Genomic DNA, 17,785 nt, shown 5'->3' with positions numbered 1-17,785 from the left:
TGGAATAAACCTATTACTTGTTCCTTTACAATAGGTAGCTCATTTGTTTTTCAGCCTTTGATATCTCTAAACTATTGAAATGCCACCTGCTACCTATAATTCAACAGACTAAAAACAGTGTTTGCCTAGCTGCTGGTGACCATAGAGGTTTTCTGGTAAATTACTGTTGTTAAGGCTAGTAAAGTATAAATATTGTTTCCTAGAACACGGCACAAAACAGATAGAAAGGGACAGAGTAGAGACATATCGTCTATGTTGTAAAAAGGAGGATTTAGCTCTGGGTCATAGTTTTTTTTATGTAGGACTCAGGATATTTTTTGATAAGTTGGCCTGTCAAGGTATTGCATAGTATTTTAGTGAATTCGGGTTCGTGCAGAAAAAGAAACCAGACAACGCTCTTGTTTGGCTCACAAACAGCTTTCATTAAACCTCCGCCACCCAGCTATGGGCAAAAGAGACCAACTCGAAGGCAAGGTTGACACATACACCGGGGGGGTAAACAGGACACGTATGCAGAGTCAGGGTGGTTACACACTAACTAACACAGGTAAACACTAAACAGCTGTTAACACAAATGTGATTGGGATTATTTACATTAGCTGAGTGACCACTCCCAGCCTGCCTTGCGGCGCATGCACTACCTGGATGCGCCTCGTCATCGTCCTTCGATGAAGGCGCTACAGTATTTTGGGCTGTAGGGCCAACATTCTGGCTTTCTGGTCTAACAGAATCTAGATCTGTGGGAATCAGTTTTGTATGTAGTGTAATGTTTAATGTTTTGCTAATGTTTATTTGTAATAAATATCTGAAGTTTTGACTTAAATTGTATTACTCTTTTTCCAGAGCTATAACTGAGAGTATAAAGAATTCCCATGGCTTTCTTACCACGTGAGGTTCTTCTACTCTTATCAAAAATTTCTAATCAAATTCTTATCTGCCGCTAAGGTTCAATTTTGACATTTACAGTTTACAGTAACTAATTGCTCTACTGTTCTCCTTAACTCCCTTAACTTGTAACCATACTCATAGACATTGAAACCCTCTAGCAAATGACCATGAGTAATAATTCCATTATCATTTTTGGATATTTCTGCAAAGTTTTTTTAGGACACGACCAATAAACAATTCTATTAGAATTCAATTGACACCTCAATATGTAATTATAAAAAAATGATGTAAATGTATAAAATAATTTTTAGCTTTTGGTAGTGTATATTGAGCAAGTTCAAGAGATATCCAGTACATTATCATGATCATCATAATAATAATAAAGATATAATGCTTTATAAGACAAGTTAATGATCTGTATATTTTTATTTAAGATGGGAGATGATAATCCTTCCTGAATATTTGTCCCACAATAGACACATTTTGGGGAAAAAAAATCTTTGATTTGATGTACTATCATGTGAACTCTTGCTTACATGCGCCATCTTTGTTGTTGTTTACATTCCACCTACGGCAAATGCAGAGGTAGCGTGTGACATCATAAACACAGTCACAGCCAGGCTACAAACAAAGCACCCAAGCGCTTTTATAGCTATTTCAGGGGACTTTAACCACGTATCTATTTCCACCACTCTGCCTACTTTCCACCAGTTTGTTAAGTGCCCGACCAGAGAAAACAAAACACTGGACGTATTATATGCCAATGCTAAGGATGCATATAGTTCCACAGCCCTTCCCCCCCTTGGCAGATCAGATCACAACCTTGTCCTGCTTACACCACTATACAAGCCTATTGTCCAGCGCCAACCTGTGACCATGAGGACTGTGAGGAGATAGTCTCAGGATTCTATGGAGGATCTACGTGGTGCTTTGGAGGCCACGGACTGGGATGTGCTGTGCGAACCACATGGGGACGACAGACAGCATGGTGGACTGTGTCACTGACTATATTAACTTCTGCGTAGACAACACCATCCCCACCAAAGACGTACACTGCTTTTCAAATAACAAACCCTGGATCACCAGCGACCTGAAGGCTCTTCTGAACGACAAGAAGAGAGCCTTCAGGAGGGGAGATAAGGAAGAGGTCAAGCGTGTACAGAGGGAGCTAAAGCAGAAGTTAAGAGAGAGCAAGGACGCCTACAGGAGGAAGGTAGAGGACAAGCTGCAAAGGAATAGGGTGAGAGATGTATGGAGCAGCATGAGAGAGATCACTGGCTTCAAACAGGCTGGGGGTGCAACAGAAGGGAACCTGGAGATGGCCAACGAGTTGAACCAGTTCTTTAACAGGTTTGATTCTAGGTCCTCTGTGGCGCAACACCCATCCCCCCACAGCCACACGCTCCCTAACCCTTCACAGCTGCAACTGCCCAACACCTCCTCCATCCCCCCACAAACATGGCCGCCTACAGCTACAAACCCTGACGGCTACTCACCCACCCATCCCCCACAGTTGCCACTCTCCAACACCTCCGCCAGCACTGAAAGCACTATGAGCATCAGCCCCCAGGCCAGGCTGACCATCACAGCTGACCAGGTGAAGAAGGAGCTGAAGAGGCTGCACGAGGGTAAGGCCACAGGACCAGATAACATCTGTCCCAGAGTTCTGAGGGCCTGTGCTGATCAGCTGAGCGGAGTGCTCCAGCGACTGTTCAACCTGAGCCTGCGCTTGGAGAGAGTCCCGGTGCTCTGGAAGACATCATGCCTGGTTCCGGTACCAAAGAAAGGGCGCCCCTCTGTTCTCAACGACTACAGACCAGTTGCACTGACTTCTCACATCATGAAGATACTGGAGAGGCTGGTCTTATCCCACCTGAGACCCCTGGTCAGCTCATCACTGGACACCCTACAGTTTGCCTACCAGCCCAGTGTTGGTGTGGAGGATGCGATCATCTACATGCTGCAAAGGGCCTACTCACACCTGGACAGGGCTGGCAACACTGTAAGGATCATGTTTTTCGACTTCTCCAGTGCTTTCAATACCATCCAGCCCTTACTTCTAAGGAGGAAGCTGGAGGAGATGCAAGTTGATGCCTCCACGACCTCGTGGATCACTGACTACCTGACAAGCAGACCACAGTCTGTGAGACTTCAGAACTGTGTGTCTGAACAGGTAGTGAGTAACACAGGGGCACCTCAAGGGACAGTTCTTTCTCCATTCCTCTTCACCTATACTTCTAACTTTAAGTACAACTCAAAGTCATGCCACCTGCAGAAGTTCTCAGATGACTCTGCAATTGTGGGATGTATCAAGGGTGAGCAGGAGGAGGAGTACAGAGGACTGGTCAGCAGCTTTGTGGAGTGGTGTGGGGTGAACCACTTGGAACTGAATGTTACAAAGACAAAGGAACTGGTGGTAGATTTCAGGAGGAAAAAGGTCAAACCTACTCCTGTCTACATCCATGGGAGTGGCGTGGAGATGGTGGACTCGTACAAGTACCTGGGAGTGCACATCGACGATAGACTGGAATGGTCTAAGAACATCGAGGCCATCTATAAGAAGGGACAGAGCCGACTTTACTTTACCTGAGGAGGCTCAGGTCCTTCAATGTGTGTAGTAAGATGCTACACATGTTTTATCAGTCGGTGGTAGCGAGTGCCATTTTCGACGCAGTGGTGTGCTGGGGCTCTGGGACTAGAGCAGTAGATTCCAAAAGGCTGAACAAGCTCATCAGGAGAGCAAGCTCTGTCATTGGGTCTGACCTGGACCCCTTGGAGGTAGTGGCTGAGAGGAGAATGATGTCCAAACTAGAGGCCATCATGGACAACTTCTCCCATCCCCTCTATGACAGGCTTGCAGGAATGAAGAGCACGTTCAGCAATAGACTGATTCATCCACGGTGCGACAGGGAGCGCTACAGGAGGTCATTCTTGCCGTCTGCCATAAGACTGTACAACGCATCCACCTTGCGTCTTGGCAGAGGCAACATCGACAGTGACCTGTTTCTGGACTAAACGCATATACACATCTACTGCTACATCTGTTCTCTTTCTTTTTCTTTCTTTTTCTTTTTCCCATTTACAACCACTTTTGTGCAATATATGCAATACATTTATATGTATATCCATGGTTACATCTATATTTATATTCATATGCGTGATACGATTTTCTGTGTACTGTTCTGTTCTAGTTTGCTCTTGTGTGTCCGGACTGTGAGTAACTCATGTATTGTATTGTATGTACAGTATTGTACTATTGTGTGTTGTGTGTGTTAAGCTGCTGTTGCACTGCAATTTCCCTTACGAGATCAATAAAGTATCTATCTATCTATCTATCTATCTATCTATCTATCTATCTATCTATCTATCTATCTATCTATCTATCTATCTATCTATCTATCTATCTATCTATCTATCTATCTATCTATCTATCTATCTATCTATCTATCTATCTATCTATCTATCTATCTATCTATCTATCTATCTATCTATCTATCTAATCTTTAAAGATGGAAAGAGATTGCATTTGGTATTGCATGTAATTAGATGGTATTTATTTTATTTGCTCTGTCCTCTTGTTAAGATGTGTTATATCAGGAAAATAAAGTATATGCTCAGTAGTGGGGGTGTTATATCTTGTTAATCAAACATAATCAGCAATTCTTGACAACCATTTTTTTGCCAAGGTTGTGAATATTATATTGCCTCTGAAGTCACATCCAAACTTCCTGTGAAATTTTAATACACAGATATACAAGTTGGCACTGATTTGTGTTCAGGATACTCTAGTAACAAATCCTGCCCCAGAAAGTTCCACAGTACCCACCAAAAGGTCTCTGCATGTCTCTGTTCATCTGTATGTATTGTTTCTGTCTTAATTATTATGTAGTAGAACTACATTAAAGCAGTTACAAGCCCTATAGTGTCTGTAAAAGCTTTTTAGGGAAGACAGTTTTGGAAATAAAAGAAAAGCAGGTCTCCACACCTTAGCTAAGGTTCTAAAAAGAAAGGTTGTATTCTTTCTAATACTCAGTGTACAATTCATGCAGTACTGAGTACTAATGCAGTACCACATGGTGGTGTGGTGTCTCTGGGCTAAGGATCTATACCTATGGCTGAAAGGTTGCCAGTTCGTATCCTGTTGCCAGTAGGGGAATCCTACTCCGTTGGGCCCCTGAGCAAGGCCCTTAACCCCAACTGCTTCAAGAGTGCCGTATAAATGGCTGACCCTGCACTCTGACCCCAAGCTTCTCTCCCTGTGTGTCTTATAGAGAGCAAGGCAAGTTGGGGTATGCAAAAAGACAAATTCCTAACACAATAAATTTTATATGGCCAATAAAGTGAGTTTATCTTACTCTCAGCCTGAGATACAGAAGAAAGGAAGAACCTGAAATGTTCATACTGTAATTAGCTACCTTCTGACACACCTGCAATGGTATGTACACTATGTAGGCTATGAGCAGACCGTTGCTGCTAAACAAAGGAGCAGCTGTCCATTAAAAGATAAGTGAAAAACACTTGTTGTGGTTCTAGGGATATCAGCAAACAGGCATGCTAGTATTTCTAGTCATTAAGTACCATCAAACTGAACTTATAGCATAGCAAGGTAAAAAGACAATCACACTCCGTATTATTTCACATCCAGTATGCATTTGATTCATATATGTGCGTGAAGTGTTAAAAGTAGTAAAAAATTTGCTAAAAAATAGGAGCAATTCCAACAAGCAAATGATCTGTATCAGATGGCATTTATGCATTTGTTGTTCAAATACTGTAGATGAGGAACAACATTAATAAACTGCTCTGCAGGATATTTCAAATGACTGACTGAGCATTTATTAAGAATTATGGCCAATTATGGAACAGGTATCCAGGAGACCATAAACCAAATGACCCTTAAATAAAAATGGCCTATGCTTAAATAATTTGAGACATCTACTGTGGTGTTACACCTTAAATATATTGAATATGCATCCAAAAAAATATCTTTGACTTATTTTATGTCTGGCATATATGTCTTTTATCTTTTCTGTTTACTACATGACAAAATGCTCTTAGCATAAGTTGGTCAGATTTGCTGAAAGCTGATCTTCACAAAGGTATTAAGAGAATAATATAATACTGTCCTTAGTCCCCCGACCTTGCATATTCAACGCTAAGCCAGCTGTCTTCCTACACATCTGTTTGTGAGCAGCAATCTGCTATGATACACTTTAAAGCTTTTTGAGATCAATACAATTGTCCACCCCTTAGTTCTACAGTGTGCTCCAGCACTTTTAACTTGCACCCAAGGAGGTGATATTTCTTAAGACTGAACCCCCACAGCCCTGATACAACCGAACATGTCCTGCAGGCTGCTCTGACACCAATGTGATGAAACACGTTGCACCAGTGCATGTTAGCAAGGGTTACCACAAGCCTTAGCTCCAAACATTTTGTGCGAATCAGAGAGACAAAGTAACACAGGGCACAAAAAGGTGGTTGAAGGGAAGAGGAAGGGCAAAGCTCATGCCGACTTGGACAGCACTCCAACAACAAAAACCTTTCACGGGTGCCTTCCTTTTCTAGCTCTCACTGGGGATGTTGTCTGACAGCATGCGATGGGCACTTTCTGGAGAGGGCTTGATAGTCCTTCCACAAAAGGCCGAACTCTTATTTTTATCAAGAAGCACCTTGGCTCTATCTCTGGGTACACGATGGTTACGACATTATTATGAGCAGTTGCTCCAGATTCCAACTGCCTTGCAAAACACTTTTGTCCAAATCTGTTACAGCAAGAAACATAAAAACGAGTTTAATTTATGATGAATGATACATAGTAGCTTAGTTAACTATTACTGGTTAAATTAATAATCTAGCGGTGCAACAATTTCCCTTTTCACATTATTGTTACTTTATCTTTCTGTTCTATTTTCTCCTAATAAAAAACTCCCACTTGTTACAAATGAGTAATGCGCATAGTTTTCTCAAATCGATCTCAAGAGAAGAGATGAACACAGCACATACTGTAGGTTTAAACAACAATTATTAAAAATCATGGAACTGGTACTGGTTCCTATTATTGCATATTGAAGCAAAACAGATACAATTTTAAGGTATTTGGATGCCGCCTTCTGTAAAAAATAATAGTACACAGCAAAAATACAAAGGGCCTAGTGATCAGTTCTTCTGCTATAAATACACACACACAGTTCTTGTGCTATAAATGTACTCAGCAGAAAGAAAACATTTGCCTTTTTCTCACGCAAAATAGTACATTTGAATATACTACCTCTTATCCCGTCAGATCAACATGTTCTTTAAAATATTAATAAATAGGAAAAAATACAAAATACATATCAATCCTATGTTTATGAACTAGTTCAAAGTATTACTTTATATCAGTCCCATATTACATTTTTCTTAGAATATATTCAACACTTGGCACATTATCCATTACATTATAGTTTTTAGTTATCTCTACAATTTATTAGAACTTTAACACAAACACCTGTTCATTTCCTAATATATCAACAAAAAGCTTTCACGTGAAATTAAGTTTTTATTCTATGAAGAATCTTTAGTTTTATTTTCTCGTTCACAGGTGTTACAATGAAGTAGCACTGAATGTAGATGTTCCCAGGTCTGCCACAAGAGAAGAAACACACAGTTCAACAGGTCCAAACATTATGACAAACTATTGAATCGTAATACTCACTGTTCTTGAAGCAGAGACTCTTAAATTTCCAAAAGTAGCCGGATGACTGCTAATCTCCTTAAAAACACGTCCTTTTAAGATGATAAAAAAAATTCTATAAACATCAGAAAAAGGATTTGTTTTTAGCAAATATTATGGTGTGACTTAAGGGCTTGATGTGATGTGTGATATGACGTTCAGGGTTCTTTCACTGTCTCTTAACAGGTAGATGTGGGTGTGGTGCTAAATAGCAGTATAACCTGCCGCTGAGTATTCAACACGTATACTGCATTTTTTTGTTTTATTGAGTGCTTTATAATATAGTTTTTAATATAGTTTAAATTTCTAGTTTTGCAATTTAGGCTTAAATTGTGAGATGCTTTTTAGCCCGCACCTCATTATCATGAATGTTTCCTCTGGCTGCATAAATACAATTCTTAGAACATTAAACTACTGGCAACCAAATAAGCAAGACAGATTGGCACTTTCCTGTTTGTAATATTTATATTTTCAAGGTTTAAAATGGTCAGTTCTCTTCTGGCCTCTTTCTTCTTGACATGTTTGTAATGTTGCTCATGGCAATGATTTCAGGCATTGGAAGAAAATACCTCCCGATCAAACTGTAACAAAAAGATCAGACCATCTTTAAAAATGTCACAGTGACTTTTCAAAACAACACACTGGGGAAATATGATATGATATGATATGAATAATTTCAGGAGCTCACCAGAGAGCCTAGTTGATCACCAGTTTTCCCATGAAATACTGTATTTGTGCTTTTTTGGAAAAAGCGGAAGTATTTTTTTTTGGTTTAAACTGGTAGAGTGAAGCATAGCCCCTTCGTACAGCTGTTGCTTTTAGAGACTGGATTTAAGAATCAAACTTGTGAACCACATCCAGCAGCTACAGTCTCCAGTGCCCCTGCAGAAGGACTGTGACCAGAGGTATCTGTTTTCTTCTCAATGTCAGTAAACTCCCCAATGAACAAGGAAACTGATGTTATTACAGCCCTTTGGGTACAAACACCAACAGCTTCAATCCCAAGATTAAATGTAGGCATTTATATTAGTCAGTCAACTGCAACAAGTCAAAAATGCCTACTTTCACTTTAAGGGTGATAATATTGTGTCTTATTAATGTTGGTTTACAGCTTACCCTTAACTTATCCAAAATAAGTCAGGTGCCACAGTTTGTATGTAAATTGTTTTTCATAGTTAGGTTTTACGAATATACAGTCTAAACCTATTTTTTTATGTTTGAGTTTAATATTCATTTATCTGTTTCTCTATTGTGTGGTATCATATGGAATGTGTTTGGCTCTCTCGACAGAGAACTACACGTTACTTTATAGCCACAGCTGAAGAGCATTTGCAAGCTAAGGCAGTTCAGCTGGGAGTGTGACTAATAGACTAGGCTGAATACTTCCCTGAGGGGGATCAAGGCAAACTTAGTCCTAGCTGAGCTGAGCGGAGCTGAGCTGAACAAACATTAGATCAGGTGTTGTGTTTATCATGTAGGAAAGGAAGCAACAGACCTGGCATAACAGTGCTTCTACAGACACTGGCACTCACTCACTCTATGATTGCCTGACGTATGTAGAAGCTCAGAAGGGAGCTATCCAGGCTGAAGCAGGGCGAGAGAGAATTAGCAGTGGGTGTGAGACACTGCTGATAGCTGTGCTATGAGAACATGCAAACAGGCTGCAGCTCGAGATACATTGATGAGGTGAAAAATGTTGGCCGTAGTCTCAAAGAACATGGGTAAGAAGATAAGAAAAAAGGGTATAACATCAGGAACCCCAGAAGGAGCAGGAAGTTCCAGAGGGAACTTAAATGATCTAGTTATTTTAAAGGACGGCCACCTGTTCAGGAATGAGAGAACGGGGCTGTCTAAAAAGTGCATTTCCTGTAGTGTGAGCATTAGTGTGAATTAGTGTGATAGTGTGTGTGTGGAAGAATGTAAGTGTGATAGAAGGACCCTTTCCCTGGCAATACGATGTATTGAGGAAGAGAGTGTGGTCCATGTAGCCTTGGACCTGAGATTCTGCTAGCCGAGGGCTTGGAGGTTTCTACGTATACATGTCTTGTTTTCTGATGCCCTGACAAAAGGGCTGGAAACAACACTGCTATTGGCAGAGAGTACGTATGAATTGAGAGGACAAGGTGAAAAAATACCCCAACAGGTTGTGAGGGTCTTGTGTAGAGCAGTGGACACACCTGTTTTGTGTCTGAAGTGGTGTACAGGACTCTGGTGGTGTCACAATTGTTCTTGTCTAATCAGAATATTTCATTGATCAAGAAGGTCGATCTTTAACCCATCCATAAACAAAACCGCCTAACTACTATTTTATCAAAACTTTCTGTTCAAGGTTCAGACCAGTGTACATTGATCTTTACTGTGAGACACAACTACATTTTTACAACTAAGAGTCACAGAATGTCTGAAAACCCCCCCAAAACACCTTATGCACTGGGGAATTAAAAAACACTAGACTTTTTTTTCATTCAGAGATCTAAAGACTCTACTGAAATTTATCATGTAAGTTATCTGATTTAAAAATTATTTGTATTTTTATGGTTTAACTGCATCTTCAACATATTTAATCTCTTTAATGTAAGTATTTGTCTTTAGGAGGTGATTAGTATGTACCCTTTTAAAATTTTCTAAGCCCTGGTTGGTTTAGCACAGACATGAAAGATCCAGATATCTTAGATGCTGTATATCTAGAAAGATATAGATATTTTCTATCAGTTCAATGGAGATGAACCTTTTTTATAGAATGAAAGTATCATTTTTAGCATGTGTAAAATATGTTGCGATTTTGTAATACCCAGTCTTTTCCTTTGTGTAATAATTTAAATACTCATATTGTGTTAACATAGGTCTATAAAAATGAGCCAGAATAATTAGCACTACACATAAGACAAACCTAATTTTTATAATAAGAAGTGAAGTGTAAGAGTGCTATCTACAGTATGTGCAGCAAAAGATTAATTAAGATGGGAAGGACACACAGTAACATTTTTAATCTCCTTTATCATAAAAATTTCTTTAAATAAAATAAAATCTTCTATCAATGTTTGCAATTAAATTCCGTTAAACATTAATTCCCTGAAATTATTTGTTTTGTGCTTATAGAGATTAATCAGAATCTGGAATTCAATTTGAATTTGCTGGCTGAATTTAGAATTTACTGCTGCTGCTGTGCGATGTGACAATATTGGTACATGCAGGTACAGCGTGTCACATGTTTATATCATGCACATTAGAATGATAGTTTGAAGTTAATTGGTCAAGCTGTTCTTATACAGGAAATGTCAAGTTATAAGCTGCATAGAACAATGAAATGGCTATACTCGTTTATGCAGAAACACCATTTTCAGTTATTCATCCTATACTTACATAATAAAGGTTGGAGTTAACTTTCCAAATAGTTTTTGAGCCAGAGAAGCTTGTTGCATTCCTCATAAAGGTTGCGGGTGGAAACATCATCACAGAAAGTTTTCAGGTGCAACATTGAAAAAGGTTTGGTTGTGATTGAAACTCGCCAAGTTTTAACTCACGTGGAGTTTTTGAATGGCCGCTGTAGGATGGAATTTTTTTTCACAAATTGAATGAATGGTCTGTTCCAGTATACCGGCTTAGTGTGAAGTTGCTAGGGTCCGTTTGTGACCTCAGGCAGTTTCAAAGATAAACAAAAAATAATTTCCATCACAACAGGATGTTACAACTTGCATTTACTATAAGGACCCTAGAAATACCCTACAGTGCTCTTTAAATGTTCCACTAGGTGTTGCTATATACATGCTTTTTACACATAGATTTTTGTGTCATTGGGCAATGAGCTCAGCCATAGTACTGCTCTCTCACATTGCCTGAGGAGCTGAAGGGTGTATATTGTGTATATTGTGAAAGGAAATACCTCATAATCATACAATCAAAATCAACACTTCAGTCTACACTCATTCAGACAATTGTTGGTTGCTACAGTACATCAAAATGAGAACAAAGTAAAACAAATATCTATGTCAGACTTGTGTCTCTTCATTTTTCAAATCCAAAGGTTAAGAAGGCTTAATTTGCAAAATGAAGAGACACAAGTCTGACATAGATATTTGTTTTACTTTGTTCTCTAGACATACCACTAGTATGGTGAAGATTATCCTTTTTCAGACTTTCACTTTGGTTCTTATTCATGGTCAGTCACAGCAGTAGCAGTCTGGTTTATCAAAGGCTAGAGAGTGTGTGATAAAGTGATTAAAAAGTATATTTCTTCAAAAGTATATTTACTAGGTATGGCTTTTTTCCCATTAAAAACACAGGGTTACTGTCAGTCTTGAAGTATTTAAATTTAATGAATGATTGGTTTTACTTCTGATATAAGTTTAGAATAAGGTGAAAAGTTTAACTGTACATCCATGTCTACATTATGAAAGGAGTTTTTCTGTGTTCTTACGAATGAATCGGAAAACAGATTTTTTTGTAAATCAAGCTCTTCTGACGTTGCCACTTTACTCAGTATTCAGGGGCCAGCAAATGCCTCGTATTGTAGTATTTTCAATTTTGTCACTTTTTTGAAAAAAGAAAAAATAAACATATTTATAAGGAATGATCATCTCTAAAAAATTATTCTGCAATCGCAACAGGAACTGTGTTTTGAGCAAAATATGTTTCCTAATAAAATGAGATGATTATTTTAATGACATTACCTAAAAAAGTTTATTATAATGTTGACTATCAAGTTCAACTTTAATAAGTCCAAATTATTAATGAACCACCTTCTATTAGGAACACTTAAATACGTTATTTCGATCATTTAGCCTTCTTTCCTGTTATTATGTCCTTCAGTGTATTAAAGCCATCTTGGAAGGACTATTATTTCTTATTCTGATGGTATGTGAAGAAAATTGAGCAGTACCTTTATGGCAGAAACGGAGTAGAATTTGACCTGCTTAATTACAGCACAAAATGTTGTAATGTTTTTAGAAGATTGCTTAAATCCAGCGGCAAAGGTATAATATAAATTTAATATAACACCTTCAAAAACAGTCTTGGTGAAAGACTTCACAAAATATCCCATTAAAAAATAAAAGTATAATTACAAGACTACATAGAAAAATCCAGAACAGGATTTGCTTTTGTTTTTAAAATTAGGGGTGATGTGATCAATTGTGTTTGACCTACTCAGGGCTGACCTGATATTTAACATGTAACCTGTTAAGCATAGTTGTAGAGATTCCTCCAAGGAGGGCACAACAATAACCAGTCTGAGAAAAAATAAATATATGATCCACTTTTTTTGCTACATACTCAGACAACGAAGGGCACTGCCTCGCAAAATGTCTAAAATGGGAAAATAATAAATTTATAATAATCAAAACAAGTTCATAAATCAATCCTGGATCAAAAGTCACCCCCGCATTCATTATAATTTGGAATTAAATTCAAGCACAGTCCTATCAATTGACACTACAACAATAATAATAATAATAATAATAATAATAATAATAATAATAATAATTGGATTATTATTGGAGGGGTTCGAAAAGGTTGTTTGTCATGAGGTGGTTATGTAACTGAAGTGTGACAGCATGTTCTAGAATTTTTGCAAGAAAGGGTAAGTTGGAGATGGGGCGAAAATTGTTAAGATTGTCGAGAGCCATGTTTGGCTTTTTTGGTACGGGGGTAATGGCAGCAGTTTTAAGGACCGTTGGTACAATGCCAGTGCTCATGGATTCATGTATTATATTGAGGACAATGGGACAGAGAGAGGAGAAACAGGACTGAAATAAAGTGGTGGGAATGGGATCAAAAATAGATGTGGTGGGTTTCATGCGTGTAACTAGTTTATTGAGGGATGCTGAGTCAAGAAGAGAGAAGCTGGAGAGAAGGGAACCAGAGAAGTTGGATGAGGAGGGAAGAGGTATGAAAATGATATGGATGGTGGAGAGACTGTGATGCCAGATGTTGTCAGTCTTAGAACTTAAGAAATCTAAGAATGTGTTGTAAAGTTGAGGCAGGCAATGTGGTGGGGCAGTTTGGCTTGAGCAGTCTGTTGATGATGGAGAAAAGATGTCTGGGGTTGTTACAGTACAGGGTAAACTAAAAACATAAAGTAATATCAAAATTTGTATGCACAAATTCTGTGTCATACTATCTTTTGTGTCAAAATACTACCAGAAAGTACCAAAACTTGTTGTCATCTTTAGTTATCAGTTATATACACATACATAGATTTGTGTATCATAGACATAATTATTCAGGCAACGTACTTAGTATTTGATCAAGATGAACCACGTAAAACTAACTAGCAGGGGGGCTAATATTTAACCTTGTGAAACAAAAGATGAAACCAACCCAAAATCAGATACTGCCACAGACAGTTCTGCGATAATCTGTACTTATACTTGCTCAAGATGCTTTAAATGCTATTAGTTTTAAGTAAAACATGCAGGAGTCATTGCCTGGTGAAGTTTCTCAATCCTACACTTTCAACCTGGATAAAGCATGTTGTCAAAACTGACTGAATCAACACAAACCTCATTCACTATTTAGTTTCCAAATACTTTCTTCATACCATTGGTCAAACCATTAACAGGATTCACATAAAGTAGTAATCTGAACATGATTCTCACTTGATTCAGGTTTGTTGGAAATGAGCTAGAAATTTACAAATCCAGATTATTCTTTGCTATATAAATCAAAGCAAGACAGACTCAATGTTGTTTCAAACATTAAAGTTTATATGGTACCAATTTGCGCTGGGGTAGCATCTTTTTAACACAACAATGACAGAAGAAAATGATTTTTTAAATGTTTTAAAATGTGCAGCCAGAGCATCCCCATACAGTAATTTCATCAGTTTAGTCCTGAGCTGACCAAAAAAGTGATATATGTACTGCATCCTATCAGGTTGTAAACAAAAAGACAGGAAATCAAAATTTTCTTATTTCTCATAAATTGAAGAATTTACCAATTATTCGGGAGAGTGAAAAATAAAAAATAACCTCAAATAGCAAAATGTTTTATCAGCAGTTCTGGGTATCAGTATAACATTGCTGCATTAATGGTGTCAGTCTTATCTGCTTTCTGTACAGTCCCTGTGTCACATTTCACTTGTGTTTCATCCTTCAGCAGATAAGACTTCTGGAGTTTCTGTAGCAGCTTTTTTTCCCCCATACTGGCCACAAACAGTAGGCAACTCTCCTTAATACTTTTTTGATTTTAGGCTGCTTGCCTGGGTTTGCATTAATCACAGTGAACTGACTGTTGTTCCCTTTCCCAGTGAATAATGCAGCTGTTAAGCAATTACAAACCAAATAACAAGACTTAAGAAATGAGCTTTGGGGCAGTTATGAGGCTGCAACAAGTGCACACAAGACTGTCCAGGTCAGCAAAGGAAAATGTGGGTGAGACAGAAGTGGAGTTGCAAGGATGCTTGTGGGGAAAAATGACAAAGTGTCATCAAAGGGGCAACTCGGCTTACTATAGAAAAGCGGGAATTGAATAGTGAATAACATGGATCGCGAAAATGGTCAGAGCTTCAAACCCCTGGAAAACCGCGCAAATGGGATGGTTTCCTGGGGCAACCTCTAGCTGAAGAAAGCCATCATGACAACAGATCAGTTACAGTAACGAAACCTGACGTCACAGGATTAAGAGATTGTTGTGCATCTATGCTCGGGGCAGTCTGAAATGCAGAAAGAGGTCCGTGTATATCAGCCTGAAGTCAAAAACCAGTTCAAAGTGGCACGCATTTGTGTATTTTGTCTCAATGCCAGTATCAGCAGATGACATCACATGTTTTTGCAAAGCAAAGATACACTGTGATGGGATACCATCTTCTATAGGTTTTGCCATCTTTGAAAAGAAGAACATTTCTGCATTAAGTACCCGGTCTATTGGGATGAAGTTGAAAATGCTTCTCAGACCACCATGCATACCTGCTAAGAGATTCAAGCTATTACCCACAGTATGACAAACAGATCATATTTCCCTGTGGCATGCGTACTACTGGGTTATTAAAGTTGCTGTGCATGTGTGCTATACATATGTACTGCAATGAACCCAGTCATCATATCCCAGCAAACAATTTCTCAAGAATCCTTAATGCAGAACAGGGATTTTCACAGAAACAGAAATCTCACAGACCATCCAAACTGATCTCATCTGAGTACACTGTTGCCACAAAGTACTGAAACTGCCTGAATTGTGACACTTTTGATTGCATTTTGCCCAAGGGTTCTTTCTAAACAGGAACATTATTTTCTTTTCTTGCTTCTTACTTTGTGTATAAAGTTTTAAATGAATTTAAAATAATTTTCTTCTTTGTATCTCGAATAAAATATAATGAAAGCAGTGAGGAAGTCAAAACAACAGACTTCAGGGTGTATGAAAATTTATTATAAAGTTTCCATGGTAACAGTCGAAATTGATTTAATTCAATAGCTCTGATTACCCTGATATACCAGCTAAATTATTCAAAACTGCTTTCCATAACTACTTATTTTAACAGGCATTGCATATTCAGGGCATGTTTGCTTTGCTCTTTGTTAAAATAAATTGACAATGGATTTATTTTTTATATTTCTGGGAAATTCCATTAATAACAGAAATGATAACATAATATAAATTATGGAAATAAATCAATTAATATAATGTTTATACTTTAATATTTATATTTCAACAATAAACGATGTTTGCTTTTATTTCAGTAAATATTGCTTTTTTATTGTGTTTGAAGATTCAAGCATGAAATGCTTCACACTGTAAAAGATGTTATCTAAGGATTCATTTTGTATTTAGTTGAAATGAAAATAATATAATCATTTTAAATCGAATGTAAAATGTTCTAATATCACACACCGGCTCTATTTCGAAAAGTGTTTTGATGGTTATGCTGACAGCCACCAAGGACAGCTTTTATGAATAACCATTGCATTTATTTCATAGATCTGTTATCAGATCTCTGGGGTTTCTGAGTGCCCAGCTTCAAATGAAAGGTCATTCATTTCAGGATTTTCTTTTAGTCACAGAAAAGGTCCAAATGGACAAAAAGATACTGGATTGCGTAAATAAACAGTAATCTCTGTGAACAGCATGCTTCACTGACAACAGGAATTCAAAAAACCTTTTGCATTCTTCAGAAAATGTCTTCCTGACACCAACTCATTTTCCCGTCTCCCATGCGCCCCATGGAATCTGCCGGCCGAGACAACCTGACGGACAATCACGATTCGGTAATGCGGACCCGGTTCCAAATCCCGTCTTTCCTGAACTGTGCAACAACTACAACTCACTGACAGTCACAATCCAGTCAACACCTGGAACAGTACTGCACACCGCGTGCCACGTGGGCTAAATCCTGATCTTAACGCAACGCCAAACGGTGGGCAGAATGCTATACCTTCAGCAATTCCTCTTCCTCTACCCCCCGCTGCCGGCCCAGTCAAATTTCCACACAAACAACTACAACAAACACTATTACACGCTTACATACACACCTAATAAAATAACTGAAATAATACCAGCAAGCCGCAGCATTCCTCACAAGTGTGAGACAAGTCCTTCACACCTGACACTGGTGCATTGCTGAAGGTAGCAGCAGACCTGGCAAAACTGGCAGTTCCGACAATAAGAAGGGTCTGCAGGTAGTAATTTGCGAGTAAAATAAGCAGCAAAGGAAGTTCAGTTCAGGCCTCAGGTACTAGATTAGACTGACAGACAGCGGTTTCATGTTTTGTGAGAAGGCTATCGAGTGGTCCCGAGTCTTCACAGACAGCTTTGAGCACCTAATGGAATGGGTGTCTTAATGTGTTGTGGCTGGAATTGGTCCTGGAGGTGGACAAGTGCACTAGGTCCGATATTGTTTTAGATTAAAGTTTTGGAGAGGCTGTGTATATAAGCTGTATGAAAAATGCCAGCAAAATTGGAAATACTGTCATATCCAATAAAAATTACTTAGACATTTTGTTGTTTTTCTTAGTACTTTTAATCAGGTTTTCACTGCTGGATTAAACTGCCCTATTAATGTCCTGCCAGTTTGGCTTTAAAATTGTGTATAAGTAAAAATGATTGGCTACAATGGTCTGAAAATGCATTTGACCCAATATTTAAATTAATTTAATTAATTTATTTTAATTTGGAAAGCACACTTTTTGATAGTTTCTTATTTTGACTTTGATTTGCCCTCCCCATTGGATTCCAACCCACATTTTCTCT

General features: G+C 38.4%; 1 protein-coding gene across 1 annotated transcript in view; it reads right to left on the bottom strand.

The window, feature by feature from the left end:
- The window catches only part of cmah (cytidine monophospho-N-acetylneuraminic acid hydroxylase), a 31,220-nt gene extending 20,135 nt beyond the window's left edge, over positions 1–11,085 (bottom strand). Inside the window, exons 1-2 of the mRNA XM_006628073.3 lie at positions 10,967–11,085; positions 7,586–7,656 (exon numbers count right to left, since the gene is read on the bottom strand). The gene's annotated coding sequence lies outside the window, so the exon portion shown is untranslated. The remainder of the gene's footprint in view (positions 1–7,585; positions 7,657–10,966) is intronic.
- Positions 11,086–17,785: the final 6,700 nt, after the last annotated feature.

Source organism: Lepisosteus oculatus, chromosome 5, assembly GCF_040954835.1.
Source record: "Lepisosteus oculatus isolate fLepOcu1 chromosome 5, fLepOcu1.hap2, whole genome shotgun sequence".
NCBI lineage: Eukaryota > Metazoa > Chordata > Actinopteri > Semionotiformes > Lepisosteidae > Lepisosteus > Lepisosteus oculatus.
The sequence above is the reverse complement of the archived record's forward strand: the minus strand, read 5'-3'. Positions and strand labels throughout refer to the sequence as shown.